The sequence below is a fragment of the Polypterus senegalus genome, chromosome 17 (assembly GCF_016835505.1).
Source record: "Polypterus senegalus isolate Bchr_013 chromosome 17, ASM1683550v1, whole genome shotgun sequence".
Lineage (NCBI taxonomy): Eukaryota > Metazoa > Chordata > Cladistia > Polypteriformes > Polypteridae > Polypterus > Polypterus senegalus.
In genome coordinates, this window is record NC_053170.1 from 70,213,498 (window position 1) to 70,234,071 (window position 20,574).

Genomic DNA, 20,574 nt, shown 5'->3' on the forward strand with positions numbered 1-20,574 from the left:
TGAAATTTCTACTACTTCATATACATTTTCTGATGGATCCTAACCTTCCACCAGCATGCCCCTGTCTGCCTTATGGATCCAAACGGATATTGGATGGACTCAGTTCTTTTGCCAAGGTCATTGGGAAACATAACATTTCCACCAGACATACCCAGATCTGAATTGCATACAAAAAATTACACATTTATTTGCTAAATTACAGAAGCAGAGTAGTTCATATTAGAATAACAGACTGTGTCCTCTGTTCTGTGCCTGTAGTTCTGTTTACTTTTTTGGTGATTGATTTTTGCGTTTCTCCATTGTGGTTGATCTCTGGCTGCTCACTGGTCTTTTGCTCAAAATGTAAAACTATGCTCTTTGTTAGAACCTCAAAACTATATAGAGTCACAAATTGCATGTCCATTTGTCAGAAATTGATTTAGTATCTTTAGTATCACTGACTATCAAAATATCAGTGCCACTTAGCAGTCTTGCATACTGAGGCTGCCTCTTTCCTCTGTTTGAGCCAAGTCAGTGCCACACACATGAAGTAGGATGAAACTGTTTAAGTGAAGGGTTTTGAAGTGATTATGAATAAACCGTCCAACACTAAGACAATACATAAATTCCACAGGTTTGATTTTAGCTGTATTGTCCACAAAGGCCCTCTTCAGAGTGTGCATATGATAAGGGTAGTATAAACATGATCTTCACTAAATGCAAAGCATTCTTGAAATCTGTACAGTAAGGCTTTTTTGTCAAGATCACCTCCCACAAACCACTTCAAGACATGTCTACAAATTGGTTTGATAAGCAATGGCAGTGCTTTCCAGTTAATCTGGACAACCTCTACATCACAACAGTGAAATGAAAGTACATGTTCTGCAGCAGGAATGCACTATTCTACCTGACATACCCATGTTAACGCTGGCTTCTTCTACCCAATATTACACAGATTTTATCTTGTCACCAATTAGGCAGGTCTGCGTGAATATAGATTTTATTGTATTTAATATTCCCTGGGCAAGGCCACGTTTAAAGCTCAGTGAATCCAACAAGACTGTTTACGGGTACACCAGAAGAAATATGGCAGCAATGTGCAATTACAGTACATTATTTCTATTCAACGCAGCAGTTTCACAGTTTGCAATGATCAGGATGTAATCTGCATTTGCAATCCCACAGCATATGCGCTTTAGGTTTGTCTACAATGCACCCAATCAAATCAGCAGATGCTGGGTCGTTATCATACATTTTTGACATATCCATTCCCTCCTTTTCCATTTATATTTTGTAATTCCACTCACAAGACGTATTACATTTTATTTTCTGTTCTTTAAAGTAATTCTTAGCAGTTATTTTCCACAGGTGTGAGATGTGACTCAGGCTAAAGGTGTCAGGCTAAAGACCTGAGCATTTTAATGCTTGTGGATCTCTTCGTGTTTTTAAAAAGTTGATTTTTGAAATGGTTCATCTTGAAAAACTCCCTGAAAGCTCCTGATTGGCTTAAAATACGAGGTGCAATTCTTTAACTCACATGATTTCGATAGCTTTATAGATGCACTGTTTGTAATGCTCATGTTTAACTCTTTGTGAATTTTGTGGATCAATTACAGTATTCAAAGACAGCTAGGAAATGCTACAATTAGTCATTATGGATCAGCTAGCCCATAAAAGATTTGCAGAAGCCTGTGTTATATAAAGTGTAGCCTCCAACCGTATTTATTTTTTGCCAGGAGTCACTGTCCTATGCAGCAATGAGGGCAAATGCACTTTAACTCCTTTACCTTAGGAAACATTGAAAAATGTATTATGGTTCAATTTATATTTAAGAAAATGAGTTATATCTAGCCGAGAAAAAAATACTTGACCACGTTTCAATTTACGGTCTTTGAATTATGCCTTATTATGTTATATAGGCAAAACAAAATTAACAAAAAAAAAAAAAAACTGGTTATGACTGGCATCAATCATTGCATTCAACTTGCAACTGGGCTTCAGTGTCTGTTAGTCTCACATATAAGATGTTGTCAGTTATGAACAAATTTAAATATTTTAAGGGATCTTCTGAATCTAGTACATCCTGTTTTGCTCCCCAGAGACTCGATGAATGCCGCAATACTTCTCACACTGTGTAGATTCATAAATAGCACCATAACACTACCATTTGAGCACTATTGTCACTTGTTTCAGTCTCACTAGAAATATAATTTATCTTGTTTCTAGTGTCATGCGATAAATTGCTTTGTGCTTCCTATGGTGTTCAAATAGCCACCTATCAACCGATAAAGCATCTGCTGTTCACACTGTGACAAATAAACTCATGTATGATGTTATGGGAATGGTGGTAAAGGGGTTGGTGATGTACTTAAGTGAAAACAAAGTATGACCAAAGTCGTGACAGTTGCTAATGGCAAAAAAAAATGTTAATTCTTGTCGCATATTATCATTTTTAATTACATTTTCAGCATTTTAGTTGTACTCAGCAGCCTCGCACAATCATGTGCCCACTGTTGACAACTGATGAATTGATAAATTTCAAGTATTAGTATTGTGAGTGCAGAGCAGAAGTGGAGGAAAACAATACACCAATACTTGTCCACCTCAAACTGTTGTTCTTATTCTGCTGACAAGACAGCAAGCTCCAGGTTAGCTTCTTAATGCTCCTTTAATAATGCACAGTTAACACTTTTTCTATTTTTTAAAACATAAGGTTTTTTTGTAATTGTTATGAAAGTAAATGTTTTCATTGCAGCAGATTATGGATCAAGAAAATCAGCAGAAGCTTTTGAAATGCAAATTAGGAGAAACATGAGAAGCAGCATCTAATATTCCATTCTGTGATCGGTTTTGTTTCACATTTAAAAAATGAAATGGGGCTAAAATACATCCAGAATTATTAAACATTGCAATTTACCAAAGGAATAAATATTGTAAGATGCAATTTTGTCAAACCAAAATACTTCTTCAAGAACAGCTTAAATATGGAGCTCCTTTGTTAGCAGATTCATGCTCAGAATTCTGATATATATTTATAATTTGTTTTTAAGAGCGCTGTATCCATCCCAGTTTTCGTTGGGTTAAAGTAAGACAGCTGATGGTAAAAATTAACCACATTGTTAGATATTCTGATGAGAAGAGAAAGCAATGATAATAATGATTAAGATAAAATAACATCCAACTGTTGGCCTTACATTGCATCAGTTCGCTCACTAAGGTAAAGGAGAATGGATAATGAAGAAGTAGGTCCAAATGGCAGTTGGCTACTTTCTTGAAATAAGAGAACATCTCTGCACAAACCAGGACAGCACACCAAATTTTAGAGATGCTGCATTGACAACAAATGTTTGAACAAAAAAAGTAACAGGGCTCCCACAATAAAGGTGGCCGTAAAAGGCAGACCGTAAAGTAAGTAAAACAAAGGAAAGTAGATGGTTTTGAATTGTGATGCTAGAGATGATTACTGCACATATCATGGACAATGTCACAGAGAAATCAGTCAGTGTTAGGTTAGATTAAAGATAGCTGAACAATGGAATTGTGTATAGTTACATGAAACACTGAAATGCTTGAGTTGTACTATAAGAATAAAGCGGGCTAACTAGGGACCAGACGAGTTGAAGTAAACAGAGATGAATAGTTACCATCATGGAACATGCTATAATGCTACCCCAACAAATGAAAAATGTTGACAATCTCAGAATTGTCTGGAGAGGGATTTTTCTATGAGGCCTCAAATAGGTGGAAGGACTAAATACATAAAATAATAACGAAGAAGAAGAAGGCAATTGAAATTTGTCATGTTATAAAATTAGTGATTACGTACAGTGTAGAATTAAAGTTTATATTTTAAAATGAGTTCAGAAATAGAGCATTAATAAAGTCAAAATGTGAATCTGCCATGTAGATTTTAAACTGTCCCTAATGAAATTAAAATTAAGGGGTAGGATTTAAAATTAGCCTCAGAACCCTGAACTCAAAAAGAGGGTTTCGAAAAAGGGTTGATCAATGGATTAAGAGCCTGAACAACTCTCAAGTCTGTTTTTTGAATGCCACTTTATCTGCAAACACTTCCTTAATGAGAGACTAATTGCAGTCACATCATGAACTCAGCCTTAATTATAACATTTGTCTTTCATTTTTTATACTCGTCCAGTTTGCAGTACCAAAGATTATTATATGGCTTTTTCTGTCACTAATATTTCCAAAAAAAAAAGTAACAACATTGCATTGCTGTAGATGCTCTGCTGCTGTTGGTCATTTTTGTTTTGTAGGGCTGTCTGTTTATCAGAAGCAACACCTTTTAATAACTGTATACTGAAAAGAGCTGTTAACAGGCAAGAGAACAAAATTCATGATTACTACATTTGTTAGAGCGAAAAAACAACAACCAAATAGTACACTGATGAGGGCAGAAACAGGTCAACATCAAGTGTGGATAAATAAAGACTTCAGTGAAAAGCATGAGTGAGTTTTTGATTAACAGAATGGATTAAATTAACATTTGTAGAAACAGCCAACTGTCTGAATAAAGGTTGAAACTGGGAGTTGATATTAAGAATTCTACAAGGTAAACTGCAATACAAATGTATTTATTTATATATTTCGTACATTTTGTGTTGGGTTTGTTTTATTATTTTATTATTATAATTACTTCCGAGTTTATGACTTAAATTAGTCTCTCATTAAGGAGGTGTTTGCAGATATTATGGCATTCAAGAAGCAGACTTGAGAGCTATTCAGGCTCTTAATCCATTGATGGACCCTTTTTTGAAATCCTCTGTATGTCTAACAAAACACACATATCCAGTATTAAATTACTTTTCTATTTGTTACCAGAATCTTAAAAATGTTTGGACTTCTTTGGAATAAATGGGTAATTACAGTTAGACTGGCCTTGTGGAGCACTGGTTAGCACTGTTGCCCGACAGAGTCCTTAGTTCAAATCTTGGCCTGGTCATTATCCTTGAGGAATTTATATTTTCTCTCTCTTGTAATGGCTGTTTTGGTTTTTATTCAGTTGATCTGGAGTGATTGAGTGTGTCATGTGATCCACTTGTGCCAGAGGTGTCCAGAGGTGGTCTGTGCCTTGCTTCTTATAGTTTCTGGAGGTCAGTTTATCCATCCATTAGTCTGTTTGCTAATCATGTTTTAGTGAGATTAGGGTTGTAGTGTCATAGAAAAAACTTTCTTCCGTCTCCAAAGAATGCAGTCACAGAGCAAAGATGAGAATGCAGAAGATTTTTTTTATTTGCACAGAGTATGCACAAATATCTCAGTCCATGGAGTGAGCAATCAATTTTATACTTTCCTATTACCATTACCTTACCTAATATATCACATAATCTGACTATTAATATGCAGAACTTTATTATCCCATCCAATCAACTAACAGCACCAGTATTTTCGTTCTCCCATTAATCTGAATACTGCCTCTTTGAGAGGGGTGTTCTGTGGATTCTCCTATTGATCTTCCACTGCTTCATAGGAGGGGTGTTGGGGCTTTACTATTGGTTTATCTTCGCTTTCTAGTGGGGTGTTTGTTACTCATTTACCTCATTCTAACCTTGGAAAATCAAGTTGGTGGTTCCTCTAAAATGAGGCAGACCTAATGAGCTTAAGCTTTAAGCTACGTTTAATTAACACTGTAGTACCTTCATTCATTTTCCTTATATTCAATAATTCATTCTGTTATGGCTTCATATATATATACTGTACTTGTAACAAATTGTAAAAGATTAGTATATATTAACTTTAAATTCAATAGTAGGTAAGCCAAAGCCCTCAAACACACACAGCCATATTTCACATAAGACTCATTTTGATTTGCCAATCAACTTAAAAAATGTGCTTTTACTGGATTACCTGCACAGTCGCATAAGGAGAATGTCCAGACTACACAGGAAAGGAGATGACCCAGAATCCATAGCAGACTTTTATTTATGTATTTATTTTTTTGTTTTCCATGTGTAAAGTTGTGCAGCTGTTCCGGTATTTCTATTTGAAGGACAATTTGTGTTATCACAAAGATGTATAATGAATATAAAACATAAAAAAAAAACTTTGTTTCCAAATTTGATTGATGAGCCTATAATTTTAATTGTTCGGATGCCTACCTAATCTGTCAATTTTCTTTTATTTTACACAGATAAATATTTCCTCAATTTGAAGCTCTTCTTTTGTTAATTAAATAGAGAATGAATTACAAATATCTATTTAATTATATCTAGGATAATCTTTCAGAAAGGGTTTTTGTACTCCATGCTTCAAAGACGCTTTGTGTAAACCATTGTGCATTTGTTTTTTCTCATCTTCCTCCATAATCATGAAAGTATGAAAAGAAATAAAGAAGACCCCTTGAATGTTCACAAGTCAGGTTTTAAAGGTTTGGTGACACACGCATAGCGTATCCATGCATCTTGCTTGAAACAACATTGAAGGCTCTTACAACTACCACAGGTAAACAACACTCTTCAAAGTAATAGAGTGTTATTTTACACATATGTCATTTTTGATACAGACATAAAATAAACAACAATAATATAGCTATTAATCTGACTAACATCCATCCATGAATTTTCTAAACACCCCAGGGCAGGATGCTTCTCATCACAGGGCACACATAGAGTCAATGATGCTGATCAAATTAAGAGATTCCAATAAGGTATTACTGGACACACCAAAGAAAATCCCGGTGGGCCACAAGGCAGCAGAGTTCAAATGCTACATACTGTAGTCAGGAACTCTGGAACAGCAACTCTAACCACTGTGCCACCAAAGAATCAAAAAACATTAAGTAGATCCTGTCAACATATATATTCACCCTACATTTTCAGACTTTTCAAAATAGAGAATATCAGACTCAGCATTTCTTGAGAGTTTTGTATAACATCTTTCATAATGAGCTTTATAATACACATTGCATGTAATATAGTTAAGGCTACAAAAAATACAGATGTGTTATATGGTAAAGGTGACAGAACAGGATTACTTATTCACAAATTATACAAAAAATCATAAAAATATTTAAATCATATATTATTGACAATTTAAATATGATATTTTGAATTGTTTTTAGAATGGCCAGCCTCTCAGAATTGTTTCTACACAATTCAGCATTGTTAGGATAGAAATGTCCAAGAACAGTTATTAGTCAAACTGTTGTGTATACGATTTTAATGATGTAAAATATGATGAAAGTTATCAGTATGAAGATGGGCAATGGAAAAAGATGATGATAAGAAAGCGGCACAGAGCTACTCATCTGACAGATACACAAAAGCCATATGAAAGAATGACTTAGTAATTAAGCTTCAGGCCAAAGTTTATGAGTAACAGTTATACCAACTCTCATGATATTTGAAGATTGGGCTCCAAACACTGGAGTAGTATGAAATTAGTAAGGCTGCATATAGTAAACACAATATTTCTCTGTTTATGTACAATTCTTGTCGCTATACTAGTCATAAAAACTTTCACATTGTTGCACTTCACCTTACAAAATCATCTTGTTTGAAAGGGTTGAGAATACTTTAAGCATTCTAGGTAAGTGGATTAGTGCGACTCTTGGATGCCACAACGTTATTTCTTACATCCTTTGGAAAGCTTTTCAGTGGGCTGGTTTCGCTGTATACACATTTGCAGCAGAGTATCTTTGTGGGCATGAAAACAGAAGAGCAAAAGAAACTGTTACTTGTCTCTGCTTCAATCCTCTAATTTCCTTTCCATCAAATTATACTTCACAAGTTCCTGGTGAAATCAGGAATTGTTGATTTCATTATAAATAATGAAAAGATGAGGATAACAATCAAAACAAAAAAGTGAAAATTCTCTAGGTTACCAGCAGGAAAAACTAAAGATATTTTAATGTTGAAAAGTATCAATGTAATAAAAACAGGTTAGTTTTGTATCCTCCTGCACTCAATGTTATATTTTACAATTTTCAGGCCTCCTGTAGAGCAGTAAAATAAGTGACTTTTCGCCTGCTGAGATAAAGGAATGTGATGTTCACCTGGGGTCTACTATAACTCTTTCTTTAGCTGTAATATTGTATATTACTGAATTAAACTATTCACCCATCAATCCATTTTTTGTAACTGGCTTAGCCAATTACAGGGCAGCAATATCAAGCTCAAAGCAGGGATCAACCATAGATGAAACAGCAGCCTGTCATAAGTCACATATACTCAAATATTTATGCCAGGCCAAATTAGGCTTACCAGTTAACTTAAAGTGCATGTCTTTGGGAGAAATGAGAAGAATGTGGAAACTCCATACAGGCAATAGAAACAGGCACAGCAGTGAAGCAGTGAGGCAGCAGAACTAACTGCTACACAAGCATCCTTCCTTTTGTTATATTATACCTCAATATTAAAGATTTATATTATGCATTGTTATATCTGAAAAATAATGGTCAAATGCGTATTGCAATCACCTGTCCAAAAATAATTTGATGCATGGTAGTTGACTAAATGTGTGATTTATTATTGTCACATTTTTCCTTTGTTAATGTGAATAATCTCCAAAGGACTCTGATTTCTTCCAAATCCCATAACCCATTTTGGTATGGTTACTTGACCGCCCTATGTTGGGCCAATTTTACTCTGTGATAGTGTGTATGAGGGGCTTTGCAATTCACTGGCACCTTATCAAAGGTTGCTGCCTTGTGTATTATGCTGCCAGGACAGAATGATGCCTTTCAACTTTAAAACAGAAAAATTGGGTCAAGTAACTGAATCATATTACATGTAATAGGACATAATCCAGGATACATGGTTTTATTTGGAGTTATCATAATTATTTTATGTGAAAAAGAACAAATTGCATAGGTTGCAACAAGATAGCAGCAATCCTCTTAAATGAAAAGACACCAATACAGTTCAGTTAAGGTTAGAAAGGATATTTATTAACACAATAAAATATATAAGGGAGGATATAGTGGTAGGAATGAACATAATACAAAAAGAAGAAAAAAAAATAATAACATGTATGCCCTCTAACCTTTAAAAACTCTTCTGGTTTCAACATCCATACCTCCTCCTCAGTAGACTGGTGTCCTCATCATCTGCAGGTGAAACTTTACCTTTATGCCTAACTCATTTGACTGAGAAAGTTGAGGCCCTCTTAAGGGTCCTAAGTACTCCCAGGAGTACTTGGGGCACCACTCCTAAATATAGGGAAGCCCTTTTGAGTCACCCCTGTTCTTCCAGAGTTGCCTGCAAACACTACAATTCTCAAGAGTCTAAGTGGGAATCTGAACCACTGAAGCAGAGCGATGCTGCTGCCCACTAGTGGCTTGATGAAGTACTGCTCATTTTGAGTGCATCCCTATGTGTAGACCTTTTTGACTGACATTCTGGCTGGGTAAGTGCTTTCCCTTTCTGGCTTGCAATTCCTTCTAGCCTCTTCCTTTACCTCAGAAGCTTTTGTTTTATACTAATACACACATTGATATAACTATTCTATAAATGTATCCATCCATCCATCCATTATCCAACCCACTATATCCTAACTACAGGGTCACGGGGGTCTGCTGGAGTCAATCCAAGCCAACAAATGGCTCAAGGCACTAAACAAACCCCGGGCAGTGCGCCAGCCCACCGGAGGGTGTGCACATACACCAAGCACACATTAGGGACAATTTAGAATCGCCAATGCAGCTAACCTGCATGTCTTTGGACTGGAGACTATCTTTGGAGAACATGCAAACTCCATGCAGGGAAGACCCGGCTACCACTGCGCCACAGTGCTCCCCTCCATAAAAGTATTTTCATGAAAAAGAAGAAACAGTGAAAATGTATAAAATAAACATTTTAATATACAGTAGCTGAATCATTGCATTTAATCTACAACAGGAATGGCACAGCCATTTCAAACCTATTGTAGTCTGTTAATGATCTGTGCAGGAAAACCTTTAAGAACTGAAGTAATCTAACCAAGCTGTAATAAAATCTTGACAGAGTATTTCTGCATATGTGATGAAGAGGTACTGTTGCAGTGTGCCAATAATTCATAGGTGAGGGTCATAGTTAGAGATTTCCAGTAAACTCTATGCCTTGACCTTAAGATGGATTAACAAACTCATAATGTAGAGGGTACAGATTTCTACATTTCATAAATGACAAGATGACAAGATTTTTTGCTTGAGCCAGTGCTGTTTTTTTTTTTTTTTTTGCGAAAAGCAATGTAGCGATGCTTTTCTTTAAAATATTAAGGATAATACAATTTTCATACATCTCTTAGAAAGACTTTTAAAACATAAATCATTTATGATTATAATTAATAACATGAAATTGGAGATATTTTGATTATACAGATAGTTCAGAAATGGCTTGCGATACAATAATGTGTGCCTCCTAGGTACTTTCAAGATAATGTGTTACAAATTGCTTCTATTGAAACCTCATGGGTTCCTTTAGACTAGCAGAGTGGAATGATAACTGTGCAGAGGATGGAGTGGGGGGGATCGAGGTGAAGATGGTGTGAGTGAAAATTATTCCTCAAAGATCTCATCCTCTGCTAGTTTGCACTGCATGTGCACAACATGACTTATTAGGGTATGTAAATTGCCTTTTTCAGCTATGTCAATCATTTCTAAGCTATGTCACTCATTTTATAATCACCATTTACAAAACACTAACTGTGAGGCTTCTATTGGAAGTGATCATTTTAAAAGATGAAATATAGCCTTGTGCCTGTCATACTAGTACTAAAACCCTGTTGTAGATTTTAGAAAAAAAATTTAGAAATCAAATTTCCAGGCCTTGAAAAACAGTCCAAAAATTTACTTATTATTATACTCATTGTTTCAAGCATTTTTGTTTCATCATTTTATAAGATGGATCTAACAAATAACGTACCGATTAACCTCTAAGGCTCTTTTCTTAATGGAGGATAAGAAGAATTGACAAAACCAGCTATACAACTGTAACCTTTTACCTATCTCATTGTCCATATAAGTACCCCATGTATTCACCCCTAGGGAAATCATATATCAGACTGCTCAAATTCTAAAATAGAGCAATAATATAACAAGGTATCAAACAGACTAATCTCACAGGCACATCTAAGTCTTTCAGAGCTGATGTTGACTTTTGTTGAAATTCAGTGGTAGAGGACAGTAATCGGCTGTAAACTGCAACAGAATTCACCCTTACATTTTAGTTCGGCACAGCTTTGCTGATTTGACATCGACTCCCTGCTCATGACTGACTAGTGAAGAGTAAACAGCCTCTAAAATGGCATCAACATCTAGTAAGACTAAAGCAAATGTGCAAAGCAAAATACCCCATGGACATTTTACGTATTATTGCTGAATCTGACTTTTCGGACTCTGAGTTTGATGCAAGTGATCTGGTGATGGATATTGAAAACAAAAGTGAGGTACCAGTATCAGCCTTATCGGTCCCCAGCTGAACACGTTCGCGTAGCTGATGCGTAGCAGCGTTCACCTAGGAGGACCACCACTTATGATGACATGAGGTACAAACCATATTGCATCACACTACGACAAACCCCGTGCAGGGTGCCAGCCCACTGCAGTCTAAATAAGTCCAACTTTAATAAACATCCACACTTGAATCATGAAATGTACAGTTATCATTTGCATCAATCATTAGGCAAGCCTGCATTTTGATTTAATTTTTATGTGCAATACAGTATGTTTGATCTAACGTTTCACCATAAATGTTCATTGCTATGTTATATTTATTTATACTGTTGTTTTTAATGGTTCTGTTCTTTGTGATTTGGTTTTAAAGTTACAGTGTGGTCTTTCTATAAAATCTGCCGACAAGCCAAATTTCCATCATGGGACAATAAAAAAAATGGAATTGAATTGACTGCGGCTGTCTTTTTTTTCACTTCTGTACTTCAACCCAGTGTTCCACAAATGCAGAAATTTACAGACTGTACTCTGTACTCTTAAGGGACCACATCTAGATAAGGAATGACCAATGCTGTCACTCAACTCGCTAATAGCAATTGGACAGAGACATCGAGGTCAAGCTTTTACTTAAAAGTCTTGTTTATCTGCATAATAACCAATACCAACAAATATAAGCAATACAAAGAATTATACAGCCTAGATGGACAGTATCATTCAGTCCCAGATGACATTTCTGAGGTGCTCTAGTTTCTAAGTTGCAGATTATGTAAACCTAGTTTTAAAAATGAAAATAAAGATTTGTTGCCCGACAGAGAGAGAGTGTATCACCTAAACAGGAACAGATAGCAAGACTCATTTTAAGCGTCCATGTTTGTAATTGATCTGAGTTCTTTACAGATGCAACTAAACAGAGGGAAACGCTTTTGGAAAAATGTCTAATAAAAGACAGTCACTCTCCTTCGTGCTCATATTAAATTCACACACATGGCTTTTGTTCTTTCTGTTAGCCATGAAGCTAACATTTGGATTGTTTTCTCAAAAAACAAGAGTGTTTCTAATTCATTATCGCACACTCCGAGGTTGATTTTCATGGGAATCAAAAGCTACTTGAAGCTGTGGACTGGCTAAACAAAACATTCTCAGGTGTTCAGCTTGACAAGAATTTCAGACTTTGACTGTTTAGCTGAAATCTGTCAGTTGAAAAGGTTATAGAATATTCACTTATCATAACAGTATATTAACACAGCTTTCTCTGCTTGACACATTTACCTGTTTTGGATATCCATGAAATGTCAAAGAAATGTAGCTGGTAAATTGTAGTGATCGGCAATGGCATTGCTAAATGTAAAAGAAGATCATGGTAAATAACTTATTAGTACATTATACTGCAGGGGTGTCGAACTCCTGTCTTGGAGGGCCGCAGAGGCTGCAGGTTTTCATTGTAACCATCTTCTTAATTAGTGAACCAGTTTTTCCTACTAATGAACTTCTTTTGCCTTAGTTTTAATTAACTTGTCTCAGCCAAACAATAACGAGACACAAAACACTCATCCACCTGACCAGCTCACCTGTGCCTATCACACAATATCTGAATATAAAGAAAAGTGAAGGTCTAAGAAAGGTGGAAGTCTCAGGTCACCGAAACATTTTGATGGTGTTCTTAGAATAAACAGAAAATCAACAGTTTTGGAAATGTCTGCTGTGGCAGAATGAAAGCAGCAACAAGCCATGGAATTAAATAACGGGTTTAATTAACAGCAAGAATCAGCTTCTCATTAAGAACATGGTTGGAGTGAAATTGGTAGGAGTTTGAAGCTCCCATTTAGCTGGTTGTGAGAACTCCCATTGTCATTCATTTAATCTGTCATGTTTTCACAGGTAGGGACTTTCTTTCTAGTCTTTTGAAGTCCGTTGTAAATAGAGAAGAGAATTATCAATGTGATCATATGATCTTTGAACCTGAATGTCTTACAGATGTCTACCTAAACAAAACCAGTGAAAAGTGCTTTTCCCCAATTAAACATTTTCCTTTAATATTAGGGAACATTAGTAAACAAATAACACTTTTTTGCCGTTTATTGACAGAACAAATTTATCCAACACCAACTGGCACTGTGTGAAAAAGTTTTTTTCCACTTGTTGTGCGACCATTAGCTACATTGTGGAGGATTTCAGTCCACCCTTCCTTGCAGAAATGCTTCACTTCAGAAACGTTGGTAGGGGTGAACTACTTCTTTCAGGACCTCCCACAGCATCAGTAAAGGGTTTAAGTCTAGACTTTGATGAGGTTAATTCAAAGTTTGAATTTTGAGTATTGTGGCGTGCGCCTGGCTTCAGTTTCAGACATTCTTCCTGAGAACTGTCTGGTACAGAGCAGACATCATACTTCTTCAATTATGGCAATAAATGCACATTTATATTAGAATATTTGTTTCCAAGAATGAATTGTACAAATCAAAGCAATACATTCAAATATAAATGTGCTGTTACTGCACTGTACTTACATGATGAATGAGAAAAGCATCGGTGAGAAAAGTTTTCATTTTGTCAATATTGTTATAGTTTGAACTATATGCCTATGATTCAGGGGGTTCTTTGCTTTAAACGCCCAGCTATCAGCATCAGCAAATTGAAAACGCTGGTGATATCATGCAGGAAACACACACACTTTTGCACTCCCACTGAGTCCAAATGAATTGATTTGTTCTTGCTTGTGAATCAATTTGTATGATTCCCTACAAGACATCAGTCAAATAGAACACATTGTTTCTGGGTTGCCAATCACTATCAGGTACATAGACGTTAAATTATTTTTAATTTTAACACTGATATTTCAGAGAGTGCATATGCAACCAACAAAAGAAACAATAGAAACACCATTTCATCTTAAAAAAACGCAAGTTTTCAGGTTTACACCAAGGTTATATCTATGAAATACGTGTACTGTAGCACCAGAAAACACATACTGTAGGCTGACACATAAAGAAATCTCAGCATACACTACTGCATATACCGAACAAGAGAGCAGAAGATCTTAAGATACAATGTAGTTTATAAAAAACATAAACATAAAAACTCAAGCATGACTCTTCTATAGTTTAGCTTGATATTGCATGCAGCTTAATAAAGGCTAGTAAAATCATATGGTTAATGCCGCCTCAGCTTAATGTTTAGGTGGCATAAAGCTTCGCCATAGTTAAAGTAAAATTGTACCAAATTCATAATTAAAAAAATGATTAATGTTTAAACATTTTTATTAGGATATTTGTTGGACAGTCTGAATGGAGTAGAACCGGCCAACTCTGCAGTGCCAGATGGTTTGGATAGCTTTTTTGTCAGTTAAATGAAATAAGTTAATAATATATTTTCATTCTTTACCTACATGCTCTTTTTATAATATTAGATTTAGATAGGTGAACTGATTTTATCAGTATCAAAAATGTGCTATAGCTGAAGAAATCAGGAAGGAGTGAATACATTTTCATGGCACTGTATTTTTATTTATAAAGATTTAGTCTGCCATAAAAAAATTAACCATATTAAATGCAGATATTGTATAAGAAGATAATCAACAAGGATTAAGAGAGAGGAGAAAAAAATATAGAAAATTCCTGTAATTGCTGCAGCTGTAAAGTTCAACTTAGTTTTGAAAGGAATAATGAGGTTATAAACTAAGAAAGACAGTATGGCTATCAATCCATGTAACCAATTGGAAGAGTGAGAAAAAACATAACCTATTGAGTGGAGTTTTTGAAATAAAGTTATAAAATGTCCAACCGGCCTGGGAATTCCTATGGAGAAACAGATTATTGAGGTAAACAACATGACCACTCCCTGCTTTTGTTGAACTGAAGGAGATAACGTGCCAAAGACTTTCACTGTGCCGCTGTTCTTTTCTATAAGAATAATTTAACTGTCTGTATTTAGGACTGTAACCCGACATCTCAATAACAAGCTGTACAATAGAAAGTAACAATAAAAAGCACCTTTATTTCAGTCTGTAATACTTAGTTTTGCTCTGAGCCATTGCTGGGTGTGTGTGTTTTTTATTTAAAGCTAGAATTTAACAGAATACATACTGTACACAATGCATACACACTCATGCTAGGTACATGATTCGCATTTGGTGATCACTCTGTGAGTGCATAGTAGCTGTTTGCGAAATCCCCAGGTGATTAACACACATTTTTAGTAATAACTTTGTCCAACTCTATCGAATGTTCATTTAATGAAAGGAAACTGTAAAATCTGGCAGATTAAATAGTTTTATTCCATATACTGAGCATTCTGCAAAGAGAATTACTAAATTACACAATAATGAAAATAAATAGTAAAACTGAAGGAACGGGTATTACTTAACAGAGATCAGACACATACAGAAATTACTTAATTTCAAGATAGATTAATATGCTTCCATAAATATTTAGAGGATACTACCAGGAGTGATAAAGAGTGGCTCATAGTCCAGGTTGGAGTGTTAGTGTCAAAGGGTCTCAGATTTCCACTGAAGATGCTTCTGTTTGACACTTGCCTTATGAGGCACTCATTTATCCTCCCATAGCGGATGTGACAAAATAAAGCAGTCAGCAGAAATTAATACTCCTATCTAAAAGAGCCACTTTATGTTATTTTAATAGAATATCTTTCATGATGTACTGTATACTATTTCCAAGGAGGTTTACATAAACAGTAAAAAATCTAATTCAATTTGTTTGTATTACCGCTTGAGCACAGTAAGTTTAGATTATTTTTTTTGTCATAGGTATATATAATTAAAACAAATTGTCATTACACTATTAATTGTGGAGGTGCAGTCTTTTAAATTCATGTTCTTCGTGGCAGAAAACAGAGGAGAGAAAAAATGATATGTCTTGGGAATTTTGATTCTTTAATGAATCTTGCCTCCCTGACTTACAAACTGTTATGATAATAATGTTGGTGGTCTCCATGACCCTCTGTAATCCTTTACATGAGAACATAAGCACTTAAGAAGTTTGACAAATCAGAAGATGCCTTTTTAGTTAATCAAGCTTATTTGTTCAGCTAATACCTCATCCACATACTACTTAAAAATTGTCAAATTTTTCTGCTTCAATTACACAACTTGTAATCCAGATTCCCAAATGTTTTAAAGATGTGCTTCCTGGCTTGAGCTATAAATGTATTTTCCCTTAATTTCCAATTATGCCCTTAAGTACATGATTTGTCATTTAGTCAAAAGAAATCTGCTACATCCACTTCATCAATGTCTTTAGTCATTTTGAAGACCTGGATTTGGTTCTCAGTCTCCACCGCTCCAGACTAAACAGGTTTAATCCTTTGAGCCTGTTAGAGTAGATCATGGCCATTGTTTCTGGGATGTTCTTGGTTGCTCTGCTCCTCACAGCTTTAAGTGCTTCTATGTCTTTTCTGTGATGACCAACATCTCACACAATAATCAATTGCATATACAGAAGAACACTCTTTGATTTATATTCAACAATTTTTACAGTATAAAATTGTGTTTTCAAGCAACGTTATAAATATTGTATATATTAGAAAAAGTACACTCTTTTTCTCCTGCCGGTTAACTAACTTGAGATTCAGGTTTGTAGGTTAACTCTGATGATAGTAGCTTCCTGTTTAACCTTCACTTTATTAAAGGCTTTTAGAAGATCTGAATAAATTATGTCATCTTCTTTGCTTTGTCAATTTCTGCAGTTATCTGTTCAAAATAATCTAAAAGGCTGGTTTGGCAGGATCTTTTCTAATAAACCTATAGCCCTGTTCTGGCATTTATTTAAAATTCTCTTTTCTAGTTTATTTCTTATTAATGTTTCCATATTTTTTGTATTTTATAGAAATAAGACTTACTAATCTATAATTACCAAATCCATTTTGTCTCCCTTCTTGTAGATTAGTCACATTTGCAACTCTTCACTCATCAGGTACTTCTTGTCTCTGAAGTAAATTCTGAAATATGCCCAATAAAAATGAACAATTAAAATTTACCAATAACTATAACAGGCAATGAAGCAAGTGAACTTGCCATTGTACATCTGTATCTATGGTTATGCTTATGAATACATATCAAAGGATGAAGAGGCAATGGTGTGCCTTCTCACCTACTGCAGTTATGTGGTTGGACCAAGTTATATTGTTAAAGATCAATGTGTCCAGAACTTACAACTGCTGGCCGTCTCTGCTGCAGTCCATTGCTTTAAATGGGTGAGTGTCTTCCTCATCTCCACTTACTGAAACCAGATCTTTGGTCCTACTCACATTTAGGTAGAAGCATTTCTCTTGGCACCACATTTCTAGAACCTTAGCCTGTTTCTATGTGGGCAATGTTATCATTGTTGATGATGAGACCAGTTATGGTAGTGTCATGGGAGAATCTAAAGTTAAAGATATTTCTAGCTATATGTAAGCGCAGATTAAAGCATTGGATAGAGTACACAAAACTGGGGGTTCCTATTTTTAGAGCTTTCACAGAGGAATACTTTTTAACATTCATCACAGAAGGAGAGATTCTACTCAGAACGTTTAAAATTCCCTAAAGATAAAGATATTGAGAACAAGCGTCATTTAAACTGATGATGAGCTTATACAATATTATATTACTTGTTGAACTATGATGTACAATATAATATTGATTAGGGAATTGGGGGAGTATTTTCATCTTTGGATATTTTATGGTGAATTACAAATCAAAGTGATTCTAAGCTGTCAGAGATTTTGTAGTAATGTTTTCAATCACCAACCTTTTAATATACTTCACTATGATGGATAAAGCTATTCCTGGGTTGTTGTCATTATGGTAGTTTACCTTATCTGGATTTTCCATTAGGATCAGCTTTTTTTAGCAGCAATAGCAGATTGAATAGCAGATTGATATAGTTAAAGGAAAAAGTTGTCTGCAAAGACAAGTCTGTGTTAGGCAGGAGTGGGAGTTTCATTTTGACCAGTTTATTTGTCCACTTAAAAAGTTGTTCTAACATCAATTATTGCAAAAGCATAGTAGTCGGTAGAATGTGTGTTGGTCATTAACTGAAGATGCTGATAATAATTCAGGCCATATCATATTTACTCTGCAACATATGGCACATGTCAAAAATATGAATTGTAATTTATTTTTATCCTGATATTGCCCTTTGATTTCTAAAAAAAACAGACCAAAGGTTGTGCAGAAAACATATTGGAAATGCACTTGGTGTTTAATCTTAAAATTAATAAATGCTTCCCTCCATTTTAAATAATGTATTTACACAAGAATACATATTTATTAGTTGTTTTGCTTGATGTGGAATAAAAACAGGTTTTATAGCAGATAAATGCATTTTATTTGCAGGTATGTAATGTAACAAGATTTTCACATGTGAAAATCATAGTTTTGTTAGAGAAGCTAAATATGCTGTAATCATGTAAGGGTACACTATATAGCAAACTCAGCTCCAAAATATTATATCTTATGCCATTGACTTTCAAATGTATGCTGATTGTATGAGAATAGAGCAACAAACATCTGAATTTATAATGTGAAAGGTAAAACAATAATGCACTGTACTATCAAAAGTGTGCATCATATCACCTCTGTGAAGCACCATGACAAACATCCTTGCTTAAGTGATTCCAGATGGTGTAAACTTCTGATGCCAGCTCCAGGTCCACTGCCTGCCCCAATTACATTTCTAAGAAAATATTTCAACCCATCCATCATTCAACCCACTATATCCAAACTACAAGGCCAACTACAAGGGGTCTGCTGGAGCCAATCCCAGCCAACACAGGGCACAAGGAAGGAAACAAACCCCGAGCAGGGCACCAGCCCACCGCAGGACACACACACACACCCACCAAGCACACACTAGGGACAATTTTAGGATCGCCAATGCACCTAACCTACATGTCTTTGGACTGTGTGAGGAAACCGGAGAACCCGCAGACATGGGGAGAACATGCAAACTCCACACAGGGAAGTGAACCAGGGTCTCCTAACTGCGAGGCAGCAGCGCTACCCACTGCGCCACCCAAGAAAATATTTCTTAAGAATATATTATTAGAAACAAGCAAAAGTCAAGTTCCCTTAACTCCTTAATGCAGAAATTGTATCCATTGTTATTCTGTATTTCTTAGAACAGTTGTATTTGTTTTGACATTGCACTTTGTTTGATCTTCCTGCTTTAGATGAATGCAATATTCAATGTATCACATATTTTAATGATTAATCATAACATCTTGATTTAGTAACATTTTCCCATGTTTACTGTCTTGGGATACTTATACAGTGAGTTAGAAAGACTGGTATCACCTCCTGGTATTTCACATTAGTCTCATAAAAACATGTTTTTTTGTGTGTGTGTAGGTTGATGTTTCAATTGAAACCAGATTACATAAAGATATTTTCCTTAATATGAACAGCAGTGTGTGAAATACTGTGTGCAATTAGTCTATAATTAATTTTATTCAGTGACACCATTTGCCAATTTAATTGATTTGATTATGCTGAAGAGTAAATCATACATCCATTAGCAAAAAAAAGCTGGGTTTATCTGTGTTTTAGTGCCAACAAGAATGATTTTCTTCCATATCTAAATTCCATATTTATTCTGGTAGATTGGCAATAAATTCATTTTTTTCTGCTGTTAACAGACTTCTACCCAAAGGTGTTGTTTCCTGAGTTTAGAGATAAAAAGAAGGTGTTGGGAAACATAGACATTATCTAACTCGGTTTCAAATAATTTGGATCAGCATACCGCACACAATGAATAAACCTGAATTTTCTGGAAAGCAATTGCTAATAAACATACTGTAGATGAGTAAGCTGGAAACTGTGATTCAGCCCTTATGAGACCATCTAGATCTGATAATCATCTAATGTGTCACCTTCACTACACTATTATTGGCAACAATAATAGTCTCTTCATGTCACCAAATGACTAATAATGATGTCGAAGCTGCCTCATGCATGCATGCTGGTCAACACTACTATGAATTCTATTGTACTCTTTGGAACGTTTAGAATTAGTGCCTGAATTTGTCTTGAAAATCCTAAAATAATAAGCATTTACTCCTACTGTAATTATAGCTTGGGTGATTCTAACAAGCATGTGTTGAGCTTACTTTTCAGATGAGAGAGAACACCACCTTCCAGGTAAACTAAAACGTACAGTATGTAGTAAGTGGTAGTTTAGAAGTTGAGAGAGTGCACTGGTGACCCTCCATGGTGT

The 20,574-nt window shown here is 35.3% G+C and overlaps 1 protein-coding gene across 10 annotated transcripts in view; it reads left to right on the forward strand.

Moving 5' to 3' along the window:
- The window catches only part of adgrb2 (adhesion G protein-coupled receptor B2), a 1,037,854-nt gene that overhangs the window by 449,578 nt on the left and 567,702 nt on the right, over positions 1 to 20,574 (forward strand). The window lies entirely within an intron of this gene.